The following is a 20,569-nucleotide window of genomic DNA, read 5'->3' as shown; positions in this document are numbered from 1 at the left end:
GGGGTCCTGAGTTACTGCTGAGACTGGGCACAGTCCCACAACTAATAGACCTCCTTCAATTTCCATGGGTGGACTTCCTTAGGGGTGAGTCCTTCTGAAGTTTATCCTACCCAGTCTTGTTGCAACCTGAGAGCCAGGCATCCCCGGGTCAGAGTGCAGATACCCAGGCAGACTGAAGCATGACAGCCTCCTGGAGATCAAATCCCTGGGCAGGTTGAGGCAGGTCAGCCTCCCAAGAATTGGGTCCCTGGGCAGATTGAGGCATGTCCACTGGACCAGTGGATCCCCAAGCAGTTTGAAGTGTGACAACCTTTTGAGGACCAGATCCCTAGGCAGGTCGAGGAAGGTTGACCTCCTGGGACCCCTAGACTGGAGTTGGGCATCCCCAAGGTCTCCAGTATGACCAGTGCTGGGTAGGTTTAAGGGATTGTAATCTTAACTCATTGCTTGTTTGTCCACTGCACATGGGAATAGATACCATGATGTAAAGCAGTCCAAGTCTGTGCCCTGACGCTGGGAACCTGGGCAAATAGCCATAAGCCTTATCCTCTTATTGCTCTTAGGAAATGTAAGTCACTGATTTCCTTCCCTAGTTTTTCATAAGAGCAGTTTAGAGTGTCTCCATTGGTAAACATTTCATTGTCATAGACACACTTTAGGTAAAATTAGAAGTAATGACAAAGGAGTGGGTTATCTGGTCCTGTTAGGGGCATTAAGAATATTTTAATAATAAGCAGGGTGGAGCAATGTTACCTACAAGAGGGCAAGGTCCTAGTTGTAGGAGTTGTCAGCGGTTTAAGAACAAATTCGTAACAGGCAACAGAGCAAATGTTCCATAAAAGCAGAGTGGAGATTTGATCCAAGGGTATGTTTGTAACTTTAGGAGAAGGGTGGCAAGGGTTTGGGCCCAAACAGCCTGCAGGGCTAACTCCCAAAGTGGAAAACATTATCCCTGGAAGCCCAATTGCCCTTGAAGGGAATCCCATCAACAGATGGACTTCAAGCAGGCATTGTGTGCCTGTCATCCATCCCTAGTGGGTTCACTAAGAGATGCTGTTGTTGCACATGTTGTAGGAAACACGGAAGATGAAGGCCTGAATTCTAGAGGGATTGGGTATTTTACAGTATTTCCCTCCCAAGGGCCAGCTATTTTCTGGTTGTCCCTCCAGATGATTGTAGAGGCAACATTGTGGGCCTGGACAGGGCTGAGGAAAAGAGCATGAAACAGGAGGGAAAGGGGGCAGGGCACAGCTTTTGAAAGAATGACATAGCCCAAGTGCATAACATAAACTGATTAAAATCAAGTAGGTCCAAGAAGACAAGTCAAATTCAACTAGACCTTGATCCTCAGTCTGCAGACTAAATGATATGCCCAGAGGTGCCAGAACAGTTCCAAATCACTGTCAAAAGACCCAGCAGTGTGTGGTTCCCCAATTGTTGGAATGATCCTCCCACTCATTAGCATATGAAATCACCAAGCTTGGGAAAACTAAACACACCACATTCCATGGCCCACACTCTTGAAGTGTGCTTCTCTCTAAATCTGAACAAATCCACCTCTTACCTATCACTGTGTCTCTCACTGAATTTTTTTGCAATGAGACATCAAGAACCCGAGTGTTATTAGGTCCTAAAACCAGGCATCATAGGTTTTGGCCAGGCTCAAGTACCAGTCGGATACAACTGAGTGACAAAGCACAGCACAGAGTCCCTGCCATGTGGGTTTGAGTCCCGATCTTAGGTAAATGGTTTCAAGCACAACTTTTAGAAATGAAAAGATAATAACCTACCCAATACTTTGTAAGCAGTGGCATAGATGGAGAGAGGAGCTGAAGGATGGGAGGAAACAGCAGTGGGAAAAACGTGACAAGGAATCCCTTTCATAACCTGCTGGAAAATCTGCTAAATACCTGACCTGTGCTCACAGTTTTCATTGGTCTGAACCTTGGCACAAAGAAGATTAAGGACAGAAGGACCCCCACCTGCTTGGGCTACAGCTACTAGGGCACTGCAGATAGTAGAGCCTTCGGGACACCCTGGGGCACCCTCTGCTGCTTGCCTGTTCACAGGGGGTTCAAGGAAACAATAAATGAGACATTGTAAAGGAATTAAGATTTTGTTAGCCGTATGTCCTTCCAACCATAGGAGTGATTACTTGCTACCCCAACCAGAGCCTCCTGGAATCTGAGACTGAGTCGTGTGAGCTTTCTGTCAAGTTTGTTTTTGCTGTCCTGGTTTCCAGCACACTGGGCTTCTTGTCACTTCCACTGTGCTGGGTTTTCTTCACGTTCAGCATCCACTGTGGGAGCTTTCACCAAGTTGAGCTTCTGCTGTGCTCAGCCTCTGCCTCGTGGGAGCCGAGCCAAGGTTGTTTCAGCCAAGTTAAATCAGGGAAATGGCACAATATATGTCGGGGGAGTTTACAATTTCCTCGGTTCTGTCTTGCTACAGCAAAAATTTGAAGCGACGGATGGACCAGTGTTACAGCTCCATGTTACAGCTCAGCTTTATTTGACAAGCAAAGGCTAGTACATCCTTGAGGTGTGAGGGCTGGCTACCCAAAAGACACAAAGAGAAGAGAAGCCCGCAGCTCAACTTTGGCTCTTCTTTTTATATGTTTCTTCTCCTCCCCCTGAGCCTACTTATGTAAATTGGACAGCCAGGAGGGTTGTTTGTTTTCCCTAAGGTTCTTACTCCAGTTCTTGGACCTTCCTTTGTTCTATTTTCACCAGCTTTTCCCTTCTTTGTCTTTTAGCCACTGTTTTATGGACTCCTTTTTCCTATTCTAACTACCTAACACTGCTAAACACCCCGACTGCTAGAATAGAATTCAGTGGAAAGAGGGGATATTGTGTACTATGTTTTCCCTCCTATTTACAGTTCAACTTACAAGATTCTTCTGGAACACCACATTATTCTTAAGTGAAACATGTGGATGAGAAACAACACAGACTGAAAATACTCCCATATACCTTTTCAACCCACCATAAATTTATGCATTCATTCAACAGTTATTGAGAACTTAACCTATGTTAGACACTGTGCTAGTGTTGTGAGAGATACAAAGATATCCTTAAAAAGGTGAACTTAAAACCCTGTCAGGAAATGACATTGCATGAATGCCAGCTCAATAATAAAATGCCCTTTCACATTGTTTGATGGCAGAAACCAACATACTGTAAAAAAAATTTTTTTAATGCCCTTTCATAGATACTGATTTCTTTTTTCTTCTTTTTAGAGAGAAAAGCACACTACACCAGAAAAAAAAGTATTTTTAATTTTCTTTTTTGAGAAAAATATCTATAAGCATCATTAAAATATGATTATTAGAATTCCTGAATGAACAGACCTCTGGAATTAAAAAGTCAGGTAGAGTTTCAGCTCTCAAGTTATATTAAATATGGATAAACAGATGTTAAGCAGGTAGACAGATTAAAAACTCAGGTAGGGTTTCAGCTCTCAAGTTATGTCAGGGATGGATAAACAGATGTTAAGCAGGTAGACAGACAGACATATATTTAAATCTTCTTTTGGAACTGTGGGAATTTTACTGAGATTCAAATGATAAGTAGTTTAAGCATGTGCTGACGTTTCTTTTTAAACAATACTCAGTATCAAACCATGACTGTTTTTAAATTAACAATTATCTGCAAATTCCATAGGTAATTATTGCAGTTTAATGACAAGCTGTTCTACTATTTCTTAAATGTCAATCGCTTTAAGAAATAGAAAGTCACAGACATTATTATGCTAATTATCTAATTATTTTGCAAGAAGTTTTTGTGAGGTTGTTAGTTTGGGATAACAGAACAATTAACTTAAAGGAAAGTCAAAAGAATGAGCAACAACAACAAAAAATCCCCAAACATATAGATATTGGTAAGAATGAGCAATTTAAATACTAAGTAATCAACAGTAGTTCCTGAAGAGCTAGTAAATAGAAGTAAAAAAAGAACACTGAATTTCTTTTCAAAAATATTTTTATTTAATTTTGGCTGTGCTGGGTCTTCATTGCTACGTGGGCTTTTCTCTATCTGCTGCAAATGGGGATGAGTCTCTAGCTGTGGTGTGAGGGCTTTTCATTGCTGTGGCTTCTCTCATTGCAGAGCTCAGGTTCTAGGGTACTTGGGCTTCAGTAGTTGCAGCTCTCAGGATCTCGAGTATGTTCTCAGTAGTTGTGGCACACGGGTTTTATTGCTCTGTGGAATGTGGGATCCTCCTGGATCAGGGATCGAACTTGTGTATCTTGAACTGGTAGGCAGATTCTTATCTCTGAGTTACCAGGGAATCCCGAACACTGATTTTCTTTTTTTTTTAAGGAAGACTTTTATACTATTTTCTCTGTTGCCCTAAGTCATTCATTGCCTGGAATAACTACCTCTGTGGGCTATATTTCCAAAGGCCCTTTTCTGCCTCCAATAAGAGGTGATCCAAAGGAAATCTTTAGATTTGCCTGGGTCAAAATAAACTTTCAAAAAGCAGTTTCAGGGGAATGTTGTGAGTAGATGAGGAAAGAACACATAGAATATAGTTACTTGTTTTGTGCTGCTCAATATGGACTAAAATGGAAAAATTTGAATATTCCTAGACACAATGATATTAATCTAAGAGTTGTGTTTACTTATTTTAAGAAAATGGAAAACTGATGTTTGGAAAGCAACTAAAAAATCAACGATATAGAAGAGAATGAAAATACTTCAAAGGAAGGGAGAATTACCAATTGCTGGGCAAAAGATGGGAAATCATCAAGTGAAAAAACAGGTGAGGTACTGAAGAATTTATTTACAGGGCAAAAATAGAGAAACAGACATAAATAATAGACTTATTGACATGGGGAGATGAGAGGAGAGGGAGAGATGTATGGAAAGAGTAACATGGAAACTTACATTACCATATGTAAAATAGACAGCCAACTTGTATTTGCTGTATGGCTCAGGAAACTCAAACAGGGGCTCTGTATCAACCTAGGGGGGTGGGATGGGGAGGGAGATGGGAAGGAGTTTCAAAAGGGAAAGGATATATGAATACCTATGGCTGATTCATGTTGAGGTTTGACAGAAAACAGCAAAATTCTATAAAGCAATTATGATTCAGTAAAAAATAAATTAATAATAAAAAAAAACAGGTGAGAATCTCAGCTGAGTTAGAGGCTGAACACATGAGACACAGAGGTAGGATAACATGAGAATAAACATAGATAGGCATGAGGAAAGTGGTCAAGGATGTGGGCCTGGGAGAAGGACAGTCTGAGTCTGAAGATGAACTCTGCCAGTTTTTGACCATGTTGCCTCAGGACAATAAGGTTTTATTTCTCTGTGCCTTCATTTCCTTATATAGAAAATAGGGGTGGTATTAGTATCTTTATCATAGCACTATTGCTGAAATCAAGATTGCCAGGAGAAATATCAATAACCTTAGATATGCAGATGACACCACCCACTCTTATGGCAGAAAGTGAAGAAGAACTAAAGAGCCTCTTGATGAAAGTGAAAGAGGAGAATGAAAAAGTTGGCTTAAAACTCAGCATTCAGAAAACTAAGATCATGGCATCTGGCCCCACCACTTCATGGCAAATAGATGGAGAAATAATGGAAACAGTGAGAGACTTTATTTTTGGGGGTTCCAAAATCACTGCAGATGGTGATTGCAGCCATGAAATTAAAAGACACTCCTTGGAAGAAAAGCTATGACCAACCTAGACAGCATATTAAAAAGCAGAGACATTACTTTGCAACAAAAGTCCATTTAGTCAAAGCTGTGGTTTTTCCAGTGGTCATGTATGGATATGAGAGTTGGACTATAAAGAAAGCTGAGCCCCAGAGAATTGATTCTTTTGAACTATGGTGTTGGAGAAGACTTTTGAAAGTCCCTTGGACAGCAAGGATATCCAACCAGTCCATCTTAAAGGAGATTAATCCTAGGTGTTCATTGGAAGGACTGATGCTGAAGCTGAAACTCCTATACTTTGGCTGCCTGATGTGAAGAACTGACTCATTGAAAAAGCCCCTGATGCTGGGAAAGATTGAAGGCAGGAGGAGAAGGGGAGGACAGAGGATGAGCTGGTTGGATGGCATCACCAATGCGATGGACATGAGTTTGAGTAGGCTCCAGTAGTTGGTGATGGACAGGGAAGCCTGAACTGCTGCAGTCCATGGGATCACAAAGAGTCAGACATAGCTGAGAGACTGAACTGAGCTGATTGTGACCATTATCTATGTTAACACATAGAAAGCACTCAAAATAGTGCCTCATACATGAGAGACACTAAAGCTTAGCTCTAATTATTTGGCAAATCATCTGTTGCACTGGAGGATAATTGGAATTCTTAGAGAAAAGTCTGCAGTAACTCCGCAGCAGTGTTATCCACACGCTACAAATCATATTAACATGATAACACTAAAAATATCATTGCCGGTGGCGGATTCATTTTGATATTTGGCAAAACTAATACAATTATGTAAAGTTTAAAAATAAAATAAAATTTTAAAAAAAATAAATAAAAATATCATTGAGTAATCAACAGAGTGTTTGCTCTTCTAGTGCTTTATGTTTACTCATTAAATCCTCATAGCAAACCTATGTGGTAGGTACTGGAAGTATCCCCTTTTGCAAATGAGGAAATATACAGATAAATAACAAAATGGGCCTCAGGTATCAGATGAGCTATAGAAATTTTTTTCTGGATTGCTCTGAAACCCAGTGAATTCTACAGTCAGTATGTTATGTGTTCCAAATCTCATTCCTATTGAAATGTAGCAGGACCCTATGGTCCTTGCCCCCATGTCCTCTGCCTGCTTTTTGTTTGTAGAAAAGCTTTAGCCAAAGAATAAGTTTAATCAGAGAACTGACAACATGCAATCACAAAATAAAACAGTCAAAGGAGACCAAATAGTAACAATTTAGTCATTACACAAAGTCAAGGACCTATAGTTGCTCTTCAAAGGCTATAGATGATACTCTGAGCCATATTCTGTGAGCTGTCTTGGGCACACTTGCACTAAGCCACTTCAGTCGTATCTGACTCTTTGTGACCCTATGTACTGTAGCCCACCTGGCTCCTCTGTCTATGGGATTCTCCAGGCAAGAATACTGGAGTGGGTTGCCATGCCCTATACCAGGGGATCTTTCTGATCCAGGGATTGAACGTGCATCTCTTATGTTTCCTGCATTGGCAGGCGGGTTCTTTATAAGTGCCACCTAGGAAGCCTGAACTCCCACCAGATAAAAAAACGTTAACTACATGATCACCAGACTGCAGCTATCACACAAGCTGCCACAATCCCAAAAACTGGCCTTAGAGAAATGAAAATAAACCTACTCTTGAACTGACGATTGTTGTCATTGATCAGATGCTCAGTCATTTCTGACTCTTCAGGACTTCAAGGACAGCAGCACCCCAGGGACCTGAAGATTAACTGTACCTAAAACAAACAAGATGATACTGGTCAGACCACCAGTGACCGATTTCAGGGTGACTGTCAGAGCTGACTGTGCTATTTCTGCATGTACAATCCTATCTCTATCTATAAAAGTTCTTACACCCTAATTGTTGATGGGGTTTTGGGGGGGTGGGAGTCGGCTTTTGGACAGGCATCTGCCCCCTCCCCAAACCCCCACCATTGCCAGCATCCAAAATAAAGCAAACTTTTCTTTCTACCAGCCTGGGTTTTTGAGCAGCAAGCAACTGGACCTGGATTTGGTAACAATATATCAGAACATCCTGTTAAATCTGTGTGCAAATTAGAGCATTCACCACACATTACAGAAGTGATAAATTTATTAGCAAGTTTGTATAATTGATATAGATTAATGATGAGATGAGAAAAAAAAAAAAAACAGGATCAACAGATAAGAAAGGAAAAGGAGACTACAAGTAGGAGCTTGACTGTATGTGCAGAGGAGTCATACAGTGTTAAGATAGTCTCAGTGGTGAGGGCACGATGAGCCCCTATCTTCCTCATTACAGAACTTTGTGTCCATGCTGCATTTTTCTGATGGTGTACAAATTATGCCGCAACAGCATTATCAAAGGCACTTGCTTTCTGCTCAAGGAGGAGTAACAGGCCTATACCACCTGCCCCGTTAACCATTCCTTTTTTTTCTATTAAAGTTTGTGCCTCCTGTTCACTTTTCCTTTCTTTATTGCTCATAAACATTCAACCTCTGTAGGCTTTGCTGAAATATGCAAGCTTTCCCAGAGTTACAATCCCAGTTGGTGTATCACTCACTTTTTCCCCTTCTTATCTATGATATGCAAGTAACCATCTGCTGCTTGAAATTGCATTGTTGCCAGCATAAACTGTTAGAGGTATGTTAGAAAGATGCAAATCTGTTACTACACTACAGAGGAGAAAACCTGTTTTAAAGAATCCTAAAGGTGGCTTTATATCAAATGCTTGACTTATTTTCATTTGAGGAATGTTAAAAGGACCAGGATTGAAAAACACTGACCATAAGACCTACAGGTGTCCAGCCTAGAGATATGTACCTCATTGGAAAATGTGTTGTTATTATTGCTATAAGACTCTGGAGTTATGCAATAGAAGGAACTCTGTAAGTTTAGTTTTGTTATTTTTGTGTGTTCATAATTTTAATCCAAGCAGTTCTTCCTGATTGCTTCATGTAACATCCTATTGTTAGGTCCATTGCTATTTGCACAAAGTCAGCTTCTACTTCTGTTCTTTGTTAATAACTAGAGACAACCAGTAAAATTAATAAATGGTTTAAATTGGTAATCTTTAAAAGGAGGATGCTCTTCAGATATACCATTCATCAAATACAAGAGGATGCCTTTCTTAGGAACTTGGAACATTTTAGATCACGCTTCTGTCAGTGGAACTGCAGGGTACATGTTACTTGAGGTTAGGAATATAAAAGTAATCATTTCAGTTTATAATTGACAACATTATTTGAAATTTATTACTCAAATTACTTGTTACCAAAGAATTGATGGGTGATTTCCATTTTTTAAACTATAGCTGAGAGAAAGATATCCTATCCTTTTTAAAAAATATTTATTTATTTGGTTGCACAGGGTCTTTGGTTGTCAGGATCTAGTTCCCTTGCCAGGATGAGCACAGGCCTTCTGCCCTGGGAGCCTGGAGTCTTAGCCACTGGACCACCAGAGAAGTCCCAAAAGCCACCCATTTGAAACAGAAAGAAAAAAAGTGGCCCTCTATCTTCCACTTTATAAATGCCTTGATAAACTCAGTCTTTGACAAAGTAAGTGATATCTTCCTAAAGCAGCATCCCAGTACCCAGAGACAATTACCAAATTGCTTCCTTTCTCTACACTAGCCACCAAGAGGTTTTTGATGAGGGTTTTCAAGAAAAGTAATAAAATATTAAAAGTGAAGCCAAAATCATCAGGGAATCTTCTGGAATCTATACAGTCAAGGCACTTGAAAGCAGAAGTGGAAAAAAAAAGTCACATCACAGAGAACACTAGATGTCTAGAAGCCATCTAGTATCTAAGTATGCTGTCTTAGAGGCTGGGACAGTCATGAAGATAAAGGTGATTAAAAGGAATATGTGCATTGAGATTCTCTGCATGTTTGAGTCTGTGTAATTTAGAGACATTGTGTGTGGAACCCAGACTTAGAGTGTGACGGTCTGGGCCAAGCCGAGGTCACCAGTGCACAGAAGAATGTACTCACTGCTCCAGATGCCCTGGGTCTGTTTTAGGGTGGCTGTACATCCCATCTCCTCTGACAAACAGGAAATTGAGGTGCACAGGATTTGCCCAACTGTGTAATTTTCCTGAAAGTGTACCAAGATTTATCCAGCTATGCTACCCTTAGAGAGTATAAAACTTTACTTCTAGAGCAGAAGGAAATAAAAATATCATTCTGAGGTTCTCCACTCAGTACTTTGAAGAGATGTGGCACAAAGCAAGTGCTCACAAGTTTTGTTGAATAATTAATAAAATAGACCAAATGGTGTAAAGAGCTGTTACAAAGGAGTGATGGCAATGAGGACCTGATTATAGTGAGTCCGAGGAAGAATAAAAAGAATAGTTGTGGGGAGAAGAGGGGAGGAAACCCTGCTGAGGAGTTTCACTGTTAAAGGGATAAGGAAAAGGAATAGAAGAGAAAGGTAGAGTGACTTGAGTTTTTATGAAAACAAGTTATTTTTTCAGGTGGATATAATATGGCACGTTTTTATTTCAATAGGAATGATTTATTAGAGGGATGTTTGGGGTTGGACAAAAAGTTTGCCCTGGTTTTTCAGTAAGATGTTATGGAAAAATCCGAGTGAACTTTTGGGCCAACCTAATAAGATTGATTGTGGAAGAGATAGAGGGAGACAGTACTAGAGCAGTGCCCTTCAGCGGGTAAAAAGTGCTTGCCATGAAGAGAGAGGCCAGCTTTAGATAAGAGCACTGGCTCTTCTTTGGTCTGTGGGTTATGGGGAACTAGAGAACCTACAGAAGCAGATGGATGTAGGCTAGCAGATGCTGGAGCATAAAATAGTTTTCTTCTGACTTCTCCATGTTTCAAATGGAAAAGGAACTGATATCACCAGCACAGAATAAGTGGCAACAAGTATTTCAGGTTTAAGGAGAAAAGGGTATAAGGTTTAAGGAGAAAAGAGTATAGAAAGGTGAGAGATTGAATAAACCACCGAAATTGCCAGGCAGCCCTAACAAATTACTGCATTTCCCTTAAAGTGTACTTTCTTAACTCCTCTACTCTCTAGATTTATACAGAAATTGAAACCAGGTGTACAAAGAAAAAAATTTACTCTCTTAGAAAAAATCGTACTTTTCCCAGTAGGGTTTAAGACTTCTTGCAAAACAATCACATTAATCTTCTATAAATATAATTGAATCTGTATAGATAGTTAAACTTAATGTTACAGTTCCTACTAAAGACTGGCTTTATATCTTGACTTCGGGTTATACAAATCAGTGAAATAGTTTGCACACTGCAGTTCAATTCAACTGTGTCACCTTTTAAGTTATATGGTATTAACAGCATGCTAATTAACCAAGTTATGATTCTGGACACGTAGAATATTATATCTTTCAATTTTAATATCTTTTGTGAATATGAAAAGTATTTATGTTATATTTCAAAAAGATCACAAAGATTTTATTTTTCAAAAAGAAAAAATCTGGAAACAGTGTTTTCACTGTACATACATAAAAGAGTACATAAACAGTATATAAAATTGGTGTCTCAGGCTTCTAGAAGTAAATGTACTAAATATCCTGAAGATATTTTCTTCAAGTTCTTGTTGATCTGCTCTTCCTGTTGCCTGAAAAACCTGAGGAAGAAGGGAAAAAAGTAGAGAATATGGCCAAAGAATCCTTTAAATAGATGAATCTTTCCGTCTAGTGAGTTATTATATATATTGTTACATAAAATATCAACTATAAAAATGCTCCAATATGCTTAAAATTATTTTATGAAAATTTGGGGAACTAGACAAAGATAGATATGGTAAACAAATTTCAGAGATAAAGAAACTAACAGTTAAAAAAGTACACATTTCAGCCCCTGACTCCTGGCTTAATTTACTTTTCTTTCTTTACACTGAAATTGCCTCCCACAGGTTCTGGCTCTAAAAACTATAATTGTTTTGGAGATTCTGTATGGTAGGAACCTTAACAGAGAATGTAATTATTATTTTCAGTAGTGTGTGGAATGCACACAGGATTTATAATAAGCGTTCATATATTCAAGTTCATTACCATCATTAGTTATGTATGACACACACTTTCAGGAATGTTAATACCTTATTTGAGGAAACTGAGGCATAAAATTTGTTCAGACAGTGAGTGGCAAAGAAAAAATAACAGCTTAGTCTTGCAATCTTGATCCCAGAGAAAAAATAATTTATGGGAGTTATTTTATCATTCCTAATCTTTTATCTTCTATCCATGCTTTTTGCTACAGCATTGAGATACTTTAGAAAACATTCTTAGTCTTGAGACACATGCTGAGATTGTCCTATGAATACCTCTGAGAACTCCAGCCTCAGTACAGTTTGACATAGGTCAGTCAGAAAAATGATAGGCTGACAGATCTGAGCGTGATATGAGTCAGAGCATATCCGGTGCACAGTTTCAGGAAGAGACTGAATGTCCACATACTTTTGTGTCATCATACTCCAGCAGTTACTAAATTTTCTCAATGGCAGAAATGGCAATGGCCTAGCAGGAATCTTTCACTGATTATCCTCTTATATAAATAGGAGACAAAGACATGTTCTCCCTCTTGGAGAAGAGTGGGAATCAGAGGGCAACTGGGAAACTCAGCAAAGAAAACCCTAAAAGGTAAGTTCAAAGGAGGTTCCTATTGCGTATTGCAAAGGGGAAGGTCATAAAGCTAAGAGGAATATCAGATGGCATAATGTGCTGATTGCACATGAAGCAGAATAAAGCAAACACACAAACACTGGGGACTATGTATGAAAGTGAAAGTGTTATTCGCTCAGTCACGTCCGTCTCTTTGAGACCCCATGGTCTGTCCATGGGATTCCCCAGGCAAGAATACTGGAGTGCTTTGCCATTCCGTTCTCCAGGGGATCTTCCCGACCCAGGGATCAAACACAGTTCTCTTACACCGCAGGCACATTCTTTACCATCTGAGCTACCAGGGAAACCCTGAGGAATATGGATATATTTGGTTAAGTACTTGAGTGAGGAGGTGTACCAGATGAGGACATTCTCTGTTGGGATACTTTATTTGATCAAGTTGATAATTTATTATGTGGGAAAATATAAAGGTAAACATTTATAATTTAGTTCAATCAAATGACTTTGACATGTGTAATGGAGTGTGGTTTATAAGATACATTTGTTCAGGCACTTCAACCTGACATGATTATTTTTAATAACTTGATTATTTAATTCCAAAGCAAATATGCCTGCCTGGTTTCATTATAAGTTCAAAATATTTATTTATTTGAAGTTCATTCTCTCAGAGCTTTCAGGTTATAAGAGAAGAATAAGGAGCAGAAAATATGGATTATTATCTCTGTTATAGACTGAACTATCTCCTTCCAAAATTCATATGTTGAAGCTCCAAGACCTCAGAATATGACTGAATTTGGAGATAAGGCATTTAAGGAGGTAATTAAGCTAAGATGGGGTTCTTGGGATGGGCCCTAGTGTAATATGACTAGGAGTGTTTCAAAGTAGAGATTAGAACACAACACAGACAGAAGGATGACTGTACAAGAAAACAGCGAGAAGCTGTCCAGCCACACACCAAGGAGAGAGGCCCTGGAAGAAACCAAACACCCTGACATTTCCATCTCAGAATTCTAGCTCCCAGATCTGTGAAAAAATACATTTCTGTTGTTTGAGTCATCAGTCTGTGGTATTTTGTTATAGGAGCCCTAGAAAATAATATTATCTTCAGTGTACATTTAACCCAGCGATCTCACTACTGGGCATTCACCCTGCAAAAAACAAATTAAAAAAGATACATGTACCCCAATGTTGATTATAGTACTGTTTACAATAGCCAAGACACGGAAGCAACCTTAATGTCTATCAACAGATGAACGGATAAAGAAGTCGTGGTACATATATACACTGAATATTACACAGCCATAAAAAAAAAATGAACAAGTTTGAGTCAACTGAACTAGATGGATGAACCTACACCTATTATACAGAGTGAAGGAAGTCAGAGAAAAATAAATATCGTATATCAAAGAATATATATAGAATCTAGAAAAAATGGTACTGATGAACCTATTTTCAGGACAGGCACACATTGAGAATGGACTTGTGGACACAGCAGGGGAAGGAGAGGGTGGGAAGAATTGAGAGGGTAATATTGGCATATATATATTACCATGTGTAAAACAGATTGTTAGTGGGAAATTGTATAACAGGGATTTCAGCCAGTGCTCTGTGGTCAAGGCTGACCTTGAGAGGTGGGATGGGGGTGTGGGAGGGAAGCTCAACAGGGAGGAGACCCATGCATACTTATGGCTGATTCATGTTTTTGTTCAGCAGAAATCAACACAACATTGTGAAGCAATTACCCTCCAAAGAAAAAGAAATTAAAAAATAAATTGATCCTTGTGTGTTCAGTCACTAAGTCATGTCCAACTCTTTGCAACCCCATGGACTGCAGCAAGCCAGGCTTCCCTGTCCTTCACTGTCTCCCAGAGTTTGCTCAAACTCATGTCCAGTTGAGCTGGTGATGCTATCTAACTAACCACCTCATCCTCTGCCATCCTCTTCTTGTTTTGCCCTTAATCTTTCCCAGCATCAGAGTCTTTTCCGATGAGTCAGCTCTTCGCATCAGGTGGCCAAAGTATCAGAGCTTCAGTTTCAGCATCAGTACTTCCAATGAATATTCAGTGTTGATTTACCTTAAGGTTGACTGGTTTGACCTCCATGCAGTCCAAGGGACTCTCAACAGTCTTCTCCAGCACCACAATTCAAAAGCTTCAGTTCTTTGGCTTTTTTATGGTTCTTCTTTATGATCCAACTCTCATATCCTACATGACTACCTTCTTTATGGTCAGCCTTCTTTATGATTCAACTCTCACATCCATACATGACTATCGGAAAAACCATAGCTTTGACTAGACAGACCTTTGTCAGCAAAGTGATGTTTTTGCTTTTTAATACACTGTTAGGTCTGTCATAGCTTTCCTTCCAAGGAGTAATCATCTTTAAATTTCACGGCTGCAGTCACCCTCTGCAGTGATTTTGGAGCCCAATAAAATAAATTCTAACTTCTTTCACCTTTTTCTCTTCTATTTGCCATGAAGTGATGGGACTGGATGCCATTTTTGGCATCGCTTTTTGAATGTTGAGTTTTAAGCTAACTTTTTCACTCTCCTCTTTCACCCTCATCAAGAAGCTCTTTTGTTCCTCTTCAGTTTCTGCCTTGCTAAATAACTAAGCCTTTAGGGAAAAATACAGAGTCTGAGGAGAAGAAAGGAAAATAAATATCACTATTAAGGGGAATTTGCATTCTCTTGAGAGTAGGAAGGGAAGGTTGAAAAGATAAAAGCTTCACAGAAGAAGTGGCATTTGGACCTTGAGGAAAATCTTTTATTTTCTCAAGGTAAAACTGCCAACTGTTGTCATGTAGGAATTACTTTATACTGAGACCCAGGGTATTAAAATCTAAACCTTCTTAGACACAAGTCCTCTTTTCCTAGGCAAAAGGAGATTCACATCATGGGACTCATCTCAAAATCCAGTGGTGAACATTGGTTGGAACCTACTGGAGAATAAACAAATCCCCAAAGATAATCTAAACCTTTGACAGAACTATTTACTTGGGCTAAATGTTTACAATTAGTAAATGATAAGCAGATACATGACACATTAATCATTGAAATTTTGTTGATATTGTTTACTTGGTAAGTCAGTCCAATTTTTTTGCGACCCCATGGATTGTAGTCTGCCAGACTCCTATGTCCATGAGATTTCCCAGGCAAGAATACTGGAGTAGATTGCCATTTCCTTCTCCAGGGGATTTTCCAATCCCACAGATTGAACCCACATCTGCATTGGCATGTGGATTCTTTACCACTGAGCAACCAGGGAAGCCCAATCCCTGAAAATAATTAAATTTTAAATTAGATTTAGCATAAACATTTTTATTCATCTTTGCTAGAACTGAGTGGCAGACAATATTTCTGTTGCAGGTAGGATTTTCTCTATTACAAGTAATAGAATACCTGTCCCAAATGGCTGAGGCAAAAGAAGGCAATTTCTTAACTCACAGGGATAAGATCCAGGTTGGTGGAGGAAGGATTATGCCTCTTCAGGTGCATCTTGAGTTCAATCTGAAATGAAGTTGCAGGATTTCATCTTCCTCCTCTGCTCCCTTGGGGATCCTTTCTTCTCAGGTTTTGAGACAACACTCACAATAATTACATTTCTTAAGAACTCACTGAGGTTTTTTTTTTACATATAGTAAAATGACTTATTAAAGAGTACTGTTTGATGAGCTTCGACACATGTACTTATGTCTATATAGTTAAAACCATCATCACAGTCAGAATAGCAAAACTGCTTGCCCCCCACAAAAGTATCTGCATGCCCCTTGGCAATTTCATCTCTCATTTCACCTTGGTCCCATTCTGTGACCATGACAGGCAATCATTGATCTGCTTTTTGCCATTATAGATTGCTTTGTAACTCCTGGAATTTTATATAAATGTATAATAAAGTATGCAGTCTTGTATTGCTTTTTTCACCAAACATAATGAACTTGACATTCATCCATATTTTGGTTATATCAAAGTTTGTTTCTTTTTTACCTATAAGAGAATTCCATTTATGCATATAGTTTACCACATGCTATTTATTTACCTTTCGATAGGCATTTTGTGTTTTTTCCCTAGATTGTGACTATTACAAATAAAGCTATTTTTTAAAACTATTTTTCCATATTCTCTGCATTTTTATTTCTGCAATAGGTACTATAGCTTGGTAGTTTAAAAATCTTATCTCCATTAAATGATTTTTGCATACCTTGGGCAAATTTACGTTAAGTCCCTGTCTTGTTCTTGTGTGTGTTGACTTTTGTTTCTGTCAGGATGATGTCTAGGTTCAGAAGAATTCTGATGGTATTAGGTTAACTACTTACTGGAGTATTTTTTCACTTGACTTCAATTAGGTTAGCTGACTTCTGCTACTCTGCTACTTTAATAACATTGCTTTTGCCTGGAATGAACCTTTCATGATATGTGCTGTCAGAGTACTTAAAATAATAGAGAGCTGGAATTTCATCAAGTATACAGAACAGGTGGTATGGTTATTTCTGTACTTTCTTGCTGTTAAATGTGAGGCAAATTCACTTGGAGACTTGAGTTCATTATAATTCATGCCACCTGCAGCAAAGTTGATTATCCAATATCTAACTATAACTACCTAAAATAGTATAATGATTTTGAACAATTAAATTGATTTAGTTCAGTTCATAATACTCAGTTAGCTCCTATAAGAAGATGGAGTAGTAATAGTAATAAACAGATAAAGGCTTTGTGAAAATTAAATGAAATATATATACATATACACACACATAAATGTACTTAAACAGTGTCTGTCATTTAGTAAGTATAATGTAGAATGGTATAGGTACCTATCTATCCATCTATCTGTCTATCCAGGAGATGGTGAAGGACAGGGAAGCCTGGCATGCTGCCATCCATGGGGCTGCAAAGAGTCAGATACAACTGAGAGATGGAACAAAAAAACATCTATTTATTTACCTACCCATGTTTCTGAGGGCTCCTCTAAGGCTGAAAATTTTCTAACTACCAGAAAGTTGATCATGATGTGAGCTTTAAGCTAAAAAGATAAAACTATTTAGGAAATCTAATAAGAAGCAAGTTAAGACTTTGGGCAATATTATTGAATTGTGTGCTCCAAAAAAGGTATGTTGAAGTCTTAACTTCCTGTATCTGTGAATATGACCTTATTTGAAAATAGGGTTTTTGCAGATGTTATCAAGATTAATTTATATGGATTAGGACAGGCCTTAATTCAATGACTGGTGTCCTTTTAAGAAGAGAGAATGTGGACATGGAGACATATAGAGACACAGGGAAAAGTGTCCTATAAAGACAAAAGAGAAGATTGAAATTATGGTGATACAAAGACATGCCAAGGACTGCTGGCAGCCATCAGAAGCTAGAAGAGGCAAGGAAATATTCTCTAGATCAGTCAGAGGGAACAGGATGGACACTGTGATTTCAGACGCTTAGCTTTCAGAACTGTGAGAAAGTAAATTTCTGTTGTTTTAAGTTGCCTAGTGTGTGGTACTTAGTTGTCATTAACTTCAAATATTTTTGTAAAGAAAAAGCTAAGTAAATAAACAAATAAGTGAAATCTCTAGTTTTAGAAGCCGAAAATTTGCAATTAAAATAGTCCAGCAACAAACAAAATGTCTGTTCAACTGGCTGAATTGTTGTATATGCTTCATTTTCTAGGTTATCTCCTCTCTGCTTAATCATTCCCTGGTGACTCAGATGGCAAACAATCTGCCTGCAATGCAAGAGACCCAGGTTTGATCCCTGGGGCAGGAAGATCCCCCTGGAGAGGGGAATGGCTACCCGCAGTGAACCATCATGTTGTGCTTAAATTTCAAACATTTCACATAGTTTTTCAGTCCTGAGGGCTTATATTATTGAAATAATCAAATTCTTTAAATGAAAGAAAATTTTATCACAGTGCTTCCTTTTTTTGTGACAAAAAAGAAAATAAACTAAATTTGTAAAATTACACTTAATTTCTTGACCAAGCATTTTGTTTGCACTTCTATTTACATGGTTTATCCTACTTTCAAATTCTTTTCTTGGTCTTAAATAACCAAAAAACTCAAAGAAGTGTCTGATTATTATCGGTAATTTTAGAAAATGATGCTCAAGCAGGTATCTTGTTCTTTTCCCTTGTAAAAAATATAACACAGATTGAGTGGTTCATACAGCCTCAGAGCAACAGAATAACAAAACAAAAGCAAGATAAATACAAATTTAATTAGTGTAAGAAGAAAAGGAATGTCATTAATTTACAAAATTGTCTCTCAGTTGATTGATGTTAAGTGTCACAGTAAGCCATTATTATTTAGAGATTGAAAGACTGAATATCCACATGGACAATAGCCAAACTATACAAAAATACAATTCTAACCCACAATCTGCAGCAAAAAGCCCAGGAAACCAATCCATTCTCTACAGTAATCAGCCAACCTGCCATCTATAAGTTGGATTTCTGGGAAGTCAGACCAACTAAGAAGCTAAACTCCTGTATCAATTGGCCTAAAATGGCCAGGACTTGATTAATAACTAACAGCTTCCTTAATTTGTATCTCCACTTCCAATTTAAGACCAACCAGAGAGAGCCAAATATGCACCCCTAACCAATCACATGGGCTTCCCTGGTGGCTTATCCGGTAAAGAACCCGCCTGCAACGGGGGAAACCTGGGTTCAATCCCTAGGTTGGGAAGATCCCCTGGAGAAGGGAAAGGCTGCCCACTCCAATATTCTGGCCTGGAGAATTCCATGGACTGTATAGTCTATAGGGTCACAAAGAGTCAGACATGACTGAGCGACTTTTACTTTCAACCAATCACATAGGATACCCAGTCTCTAGGTACCCCATCTGTAGCTTCCCCTGCCAAAGACTATTCCAGTCAAGGCACACCTGGAGCCTTCTCTTTTCTACAAAACTTTCCCACTCCTCTCTCTGATCTTCGAGTCTCTGTCAAAACACCAGTGATGGTAGTTGCCTCTTGCTCTGAATAAATAAACTTTACCTCTTCTTACACAAACCTTTCAAAATTTTCCACAGTTTATTGTGATCCACACAGTCAAAGGCTTTGGCATAGTCAATAAAGCAGAAATAGATGTTTTTCTGGAACTCTCTTGCTTTTTCCATGATCCAGCAGATGTTGGCAATTTGATCTCTGGTTCCTCTGCCTTTTCTAAATACAGCTTGAACATCTGGAAGTTCACGGTTCACGTATTGCTGAAGCCTGGCTTGGAGAATTTTGAGCATTACTTTACTAGCCTGTGAGGCGGAGAAGGCAATGGCACCCCACTCCAGTACTCTTGCCTGGAAAAATCCCATGGACGGAGGAGCCTGGTAGGCTGCAGTCCAGGAGGTCGCTAAGAGTCGGACACGACTGAGCTACTTCACTTTCACTTTTCACTTCATGCATTGTAGAAGGAAATGGCAACCCACTCCAGTATTCTTGCCTGGAGAATCCCAGGGACAGGGGAGCCTGGTGGGCTGCCATCTATGGGGTCGCACAGAGTCGGACATGACTGAAGCGACTTAGCAGTAGCAGCAGCAGAGGTGAGTGCAACTGTGTTGTAGTTTGAGCATTCTTTGGCATTGCCTTTCTTTGGGATTGGAATGAAAACTGACCTTTTCCAGTCCTGTGGCCACTGCTGAGTGTTCCAAATTTGCTGGCATATTGAGTGTAGCACTTTCACAGCATCATCTTCCAAGATTTGAAATAGCTCAACTGGAATTCCATCACTTCCACTAGCTTTGTTCATAGTGATGCTTTCTAAGGCCCACTTGACAGCACATTCCAGGATGTCTGGCTCTGGGTGAGTGATCACACCATTGTGATTATCTGGGTCATGAAAATCTTTTTTGTACACTTTTTCTGTGTATTCCTGCCACGTCTTCTTGATATCTTCTGCTTCTGTTAGGTCCATACCATTTCTGTCCTTTATCGAGCCCATCTTTGCATGAAACGTTCCCTTGGTATCTCTAATTTTCTTGAAAAGATCTCTAGTCTTTCCCATTTTGTTGTTTTCCTCTATTTCTTTGCATTGATCATTGAGGAAGGCTTTCTTATCTCTTCTTGCTATTCTTTGGAACTCTGCATTCAGATTCTTTTATCTTTGCTTTTCTCCTTTGCTTTTCGCTTCTCTTATTTTCACAGCTATTTGTAAGGCCTCCTCAGACAGCCATATTGCTTTTCTGCATTTCTTTTCCATGGGGATGGTCTTGATCCCTGTCTCCTGTACGATATCACGAATTTCAGTCCATAGGTCAGGAAGCAACAGTTAGAACTGGGCATGGAACAACAGACTGTTTCCAAATAGGAAAAGGAGTACGTC

General features: G+C 39.1%; 1 long non-coding RNA gene across 1 annotated transcript; it reads left to right on the top strand.

Annotated features, from left to right (window-relative positions):
* The first annotated feature begins 11,910 nt into the window (after nucleotides 1-11,910).
* Nucleotides 11,911-18,167, top strand: LOC112446649 (uncharacterized). The gene is made up of 3 exons (XR_003034658.2): nucleotides 11,911-12,280; nucleotides 12,931-13,078; nucleotides 17,923-18,167. It is a non-coding gene; the product is annotated as an uncharacterized lncRNA (long non-coding RNA).
* The last annotated feature ends 2,402 nt before the right edge of the window (nucleotides 18,168-20,569 follow it).

This window comes from Bos taurus, chromosome 5 (assembly GCF_002263795.3).
Source record: "Bos taurus isolate L1 Dominette 01449 registration number 42190680 breed Hereford chromosome 5, ARS-UCD2.0, whole genome shotgun sequence".
NCBI lineage: Eukaryota > Metazoa > Chordata > Mammalia > Artiodactyla > Bovidae > Bos > Bos taurus.
This window is presented reverse-complemented; position numbering and strand designations above follow the sequence as displayed.